This window comes from Urocitellus parryii, chromosome 4 (assembly GCF_045843805.1).
Source record: "Urocitellus parryii isolate mUroPar1 chromosome 4, mUroPar1.hap1, whole genome shotgun sequence".
Taxonomy (NCBI): Eukaryota; Metazoa; Chordata; class Mammalia; order Rodentia; family Sciuridae; genus Urocitellus; species Urocitellus parryii.
In genome coordinates this window covers 75,899,251-75,905,250 of record NC_135534.1, presented here as the reverse complement: position 1 = coordinate 75,905,250, position 6,000 = coordinate 75,899,251, and positions in this window count along the sequence as shown.

Genomic DNA, 6,000 nt, shown 5'->3' with positions numbered 1-6,000 from the left:
GTCAGAAAATGTTGTATTTATTATGTTCTAAGGTATCACAGGTTCCAACGTTTATGGGTGGATCTGAGGTAGAGGACCAACTGAGCAGCCTCTCATAGTCCAACTCTACCACCCTGAGGCTTTCTCTCTGTATGTGTCTGAGCAACAGTGTCCTCACTGGCCATCCTGCCTACCCCCTGGAGCTACAAACGGGTAAGAAATAGCCTGCTCTCTGCTCTTCTTTTCTGCCCCAGATTCTCTACTCAAGTCACACTTTTACTTGGTTCAAGCAGAGAATTGTTCTGTATCAGCGAACTCTGTGCAAGTCAGCTGACTAATGGTTTTCTATCTTCAGTATAAAACAACCTAGAAAAGTTTTGAGTATATGGAGAATCCCTCTGAGTCACATATCTCAGAAAAATCTCTACAAGTCATCCTATTTGATTTTTTAAAGGCTTTCAGCTTTAGATCAGAAGAATCACCTCTTCGTTCTTAAAAAAAAAAGCTAAATGTGGCTCTGGACTAAGAGAAGGCAGACCTGCCTCTAGTTCCCACTGCATCACTTAGGGATAGTGGGTGTTTGGCATGTTGCTTCTCCTTTCAAGATTTGGTCATCTTCTCTATAAAGAGAGGACTGCAACTATAGTGTACACACATACACACACACACATATACACACACACACACATTCCCCACTACCACCTTCTGCCAGAGGGTTGTTCTGAGAATTAAATGAGATCATCAATGTGACAGTATTCTGCACTATGTAAGTTTCTTTATCATCAGATAACAGCTTTGACATGTCATTTCAGATATCAGGTCTTGACATAGTTGTCTTTCACTTAGTCACACCATCAACTATTTTTCCTTCTTTTCTTTCTCTTGTTTCCTGGAGAAATGATGAAGTTAGTCGTATACATGCCTCCTGATGGAGTCTCTTCCTGTAACGTTTAATATATTTCTGGCTTCATTCTTCCTTCTCTGTCAAGCCCACCAGCTCTTAATCCCTCATTCTGTCAGTAATTTTTCAGGAAGTCTTCTTCCAGCCCACACTACTACTTGCACAGCTGCATATCTGACAGATTTATTTAATGCTTGATCTACTTGTAGTCATGTATAGAAACCCAGGTAATGATGGATGAAGAATCAAGAGACATGTATTCCAGAATTAGCATTGTTATTAATTATCCAGGGGCTTTCAGGCCATTTTTAGTTCAAGGACTATCTATTCATGTCAGAAGGTTGGGAGGATGACACCCATTATGCAGAAACTCAAAATTTTGTAATTCATATAGATATATAAACTTCCAATTTGAACAATGTGATATAGAGGGCACAAAATAACATGGGTACATAGTGGAAGGAAACTTAAACAGTTTGTAACATCTGACCTAGGCCCTGAAGGATGACTAAGATCATACAAGTCCAAGAAGGAGACCAGGTTGAAGGAGGAACATTAAGACATAAAAGGAATAACTGGATGAAGAAATGACAAGAATTTGGAATGTCCAGAACATTGAATACCTAGTCAGGGTAATAGAAGATGAAGTTCCTTGGAAGATTAGGCTAAAGTTATGTAGACCAGTGTGCCAACCTTAAACATTCAGGCTTTCTTCTTTCCAACCCTTCTTGCCAATATACAGAAGAACAAAACAAATTAAGCCCTGATAACTTAAGAGACCCATTGTACAAATAAATTTTTCTCCTTTATACCTAGAATGATATTTTGTACCATCCTGGAATGAACTGAGAAAAAAAGTCAGTTTTCTGTAGGGCTTGATTCTCACATGGAAGCCTGGTTGAGAAAGACAGCTAGGCAATGACAAAACCACTTAATATAGAGACAGCAAGTGACATGCTCACATGTCATAGAAACATTTGCTATGGTGTCAATGAGAACAGTGCTTTAGAAAGAGTATAGTTAGAGGATAAAAGATGAACTAAAATGCTATTCCCAATAATTCAGGTGGGTGATGACCAGATCAAGATGGTGACCATAGAAACAGGCAGAAGGGACATCTCAGAAATATTTCAGAAGCAGAATGGATGAAGTGCTTTAGTGCTGTCTTCCCTAGCTCCCCAGCTGTGATCTGGAGTCATTAGTTCCCTCTAACTGCAGGCTGGAGCCTTTCTAAAAAGGGTGAGAAGTGCTTCAGCTACAACTCCCATCAGGGTAGGGATTTCTGCTACTTTATTGTACCCCTAGTAAACTCTGCACACCCTGATAACCTCAAGTTATAACTTTTCTCTTCTCTACATCCCCCCACCCTCCTGGGTATGTTGGTTCAGTTTTCACAACTGACCTTCAGCCTAATGCCACTCTTCAGCTCCACATTTTCCTGCTGGGACAGATGCCCAACCCTGAACTTCAGACTGCTTGGCTGGGTTCCTGATTCTTTGCTTCCCTAACCCAACCCATTCTTCTAGGAGGCTGGGTTCTCTCCCTATGCTCCACCCCAGCTTCAGTCATCCTGCAGCTGAGTTTGCATTGCCAGCTCCAGGCCTGCTCAATCCTGATCCCTCCTTCTTTCCTACAGACTGTGTTACTGAATTCCCACTATGCCTCAGACCTAAACCTACTCAAATTGAGAAAAAAAAAAAAAATCAAACCTGGTCTGGGTCTCATTTTCTCATTTGTAACATGAGGGGGTTATATTAGGTGACTTCTAAAGGAGCTGCCTTCCAACACTAACATCCTGTGTTTCTAAGTAGGCCAACTGTAAAAGAAGTCTGCATTGGCACAGAACAATTGAGGCTGGGAGGGAGTGAGTCAGACTCAGCAAAAATGTCAAGCCAGCTGTGAAGCCAGGAGATTAGACTGCAGCATGCCACTGGACAGCCAGCAGCTAGAGACTCCATCAGAGATTAGCCTACCCAGACAGCTGTGTGGACAAGATGACTGACGCCACACCCAGTTTATTAGTCACACTCATGCTCAAGAAATTAACAACATCATTTTGTGTCCCTTCAAAGGACAACATTTATTTATGACCTAAAGCTATTTAGCAGGGTGAATGTAATTCTACCATTTCTCATGGTTTATACTGGGGATTTAGGATTCAGTATTATCCCATTAGTATTTTGCCCATTTCCCTGAGCATCTAGTTTTATTCTTCAGGTTTCCTAAATTCCTTTCAGATGCTTTTCAGGATGTATGAAAGAAAGAACTCAGGTCCTTAGATACCCACATTTAAACAGAGCTGTGTGATTCTGGAAAAGTTAATCTCTCTGAGCTTCAGATTCCCCATTAAAAACATGGGATAATAATCACTGCTTTGCAGAGTTGTAGTCCAGATTGAAGTGCCTACTACACAAAAGCTTCTCAGAAAGGAATTATCCCCCACAGCATCCCTCTTGCTTTCCATCTCTTTAAATCTTGACTTTAAAATTGTTTCTCTTGGTCTTTCCTGACTTTTCCCCTTCTTTCCTGTTTAAGCTTGCAAAGTTCCTGCTGATCCACACAAGTTACTGCTTCCCTTCCAGACCTATACTATGCTGAGTCAGCACAAGTGCTTCTGGGAGTAGGGGCTTTCCCTTTCTGTCTCTCTGTCTCTCTGTCTTTCTGTCTCTTTCTCTCTCTCTCTCTTTCTCCCTCTCCTTGTCAGGTCTGAGCAATCACAGGCCAAGAAAAATCTTGGTCAGAAGGTGAGATCATAGTTGAAGACTCTAAGAGCCCCATTGTCTTAGCTCCAGGGTTCTTTACATGAAGATTTAAACCGTGACTCAGTCAGAAGAGTCTAAGAGGCAATGCCACAGGGATAAGAGGGATAAAGCAAGGATGCCTTCAAGCTGCTGAGCACAGAAATTAACTGCACAACATTACATCTGGCTGGCTAAGGGATAATATTCCTTTTTCTTCCTTCAAGGGGATTCTAGAATCAGGGACCAGTATAGACATGACCTATAAGGGTCTTGGAGAACATTTAGATCTACCCTCTATTACACAAATAGAGAAAGGAGTCCCAGAGGAGGGGATTGACTTGCCCAGATTCACATAGAGAGGAAAGGCCAGAACTTCATCTAAATGCAGGTCTCTAAAACTCTACATCTACAACTGCTTCCATTATTCTATGATAAGATAGTGATTGTTGAAACCAACACATTGTGGGCACTCACTAAATTTGAGTGTTGAATAATAGGTGTGGGGATTGTTGTTAAAAGGATTTCTAAGCAGAAGAACATTCATTTATTCAATAAATATTTATTGTATCCCAGAAGGAAATGGTCAAAGTGCTGATGGTGTCAATGCCATGCTTAGGATTATAGATTTTATTTTATAGATTGTTATACTCAAATTCGGGACCCCCAAAAGACCACCAGAGACCGAGATCGATGTAAACAGCAAAGAGGTGTTTATTGCGAGCTAGCTCGGTCCTCCGCGCACACACAGCAACTGGTGACGCTGAGAGGCCCCGAGCCCAGGGTTTGCAGCAGTTTTATACATTCTTTGGAGAAGGCAGGGACTTCACATACATCATAGCATCTCTTTAGCAAATCATCACACACCGCGGGAAAATCAAATAACAACTCTAAAACATGATTAGCACATTCACTGGCGGGAACAAGTTGGGTAAGGGTGATTGGTCAGTACAAAAGGGGTATTCATTTGAACTGATTGGTTTAAGCCAAGAGGGGTGTTCATGCTGAACTACATGGTTTCTCAACAAGTTATCAACCACCATAAACTACTGGGAGGGTCATCTGGCATCCCAGGTATTTCCCTGTCTCATGCTGATTGGTGGCTGCTAGGGGGTTGCTATGGATCCCCACCTAGCCTGACTGAGTCAGGGACACCTGGTGCAGCAGATCTCTCCTGTTATTTGTAGATAAACCACTTAGCAGGGTGGGACTGTGCCTAGGGGTGCTCTGTGGGTCTTTCCAAGGACAAAGGTCATGTCCCTTCCTTGGACAGGCTTTGCTCTGAGGTTGAGGCTGGTTTTTCAGATAACATTAAGACATGGAAGAGGGGCTAGGGTTGTGGTTCAGCAGTAGAGCGCTTGTCTGGCATGTGCAGGATGCTGGGTTTGATGCTCAGGACCACGTTAAAAAAATAATAAAATAAAGGTATTGTGTCCAACTATAACTAAAACAAAACAACAACAAAAAAGACTTGGAAGAATCATTTACAGAAATCTTTTGGTAACTAAGAGAAGAATGGATTGGAAGGTGTCACATTACATGCCTGAGGACTTGAGAACTTTTTGGGTAGTCCTGGCAAGAGAGAACTGATGGAGGTCTAAAGAATGGCAGTGATGTAAAGAAGTGGGAGAGATTCTAGTTGTTAACTCTTGCGCTATGGGTGTCCTATTGATCCTCAGGGTTATACAAAATTACATATAAGAGGAAAGGAGGGGTAAGAGAAGAATAATACAAGTGGAAGAAATGATTTACAGTAGAGGGGGTAGAGAGAGAAGAGAGGAGGGGAGGGGAGGGGAGGGGAGGGGGGATAGTAGAGAATAGGATAGACAGCAGAATACATCAGACACTAGAATGGCAATATGTAAATCAATGGAAGTATAACTGATGTGATACAGCAATCTGTATACGGGGTAAAAATGGGAGTTCATAACCCACTTGAATCAAACTGTGAAATATGATATATTAAGAACTGTGTAATGTTTTGAACTACCAACAATAAAAAAAATTAAAAAAAAAAAGAAGTGGGAGAGACAAAGATTACTCTTAAATGCAGTCAATGGGATCTGGTGGCCCCGTGGAGATTTAGTAATTTACCCAAGATTACAGAGAGAATACTGAGTACCTGTCAGTGGAAAGACACCTGGGACTGAATAGGGCTGGAGAATTGGCCTTGGGAGCCCAAACACAACTTCTCAAAACAGGAGTCTAGAGTCCCAGGTCAACCAATCAGACTTCTCTTCTAACATGGCTTCTGTTTGATGGCCACAGTCGTGGGCAAACCACAGGTTTCTATGAGTAGCAAATGGTTACTAATAGTCATTGAAATTCTGACTATGCAATAAACCCCAGCAAAGTACAACAAAGATGATTAGTTGTGACCCA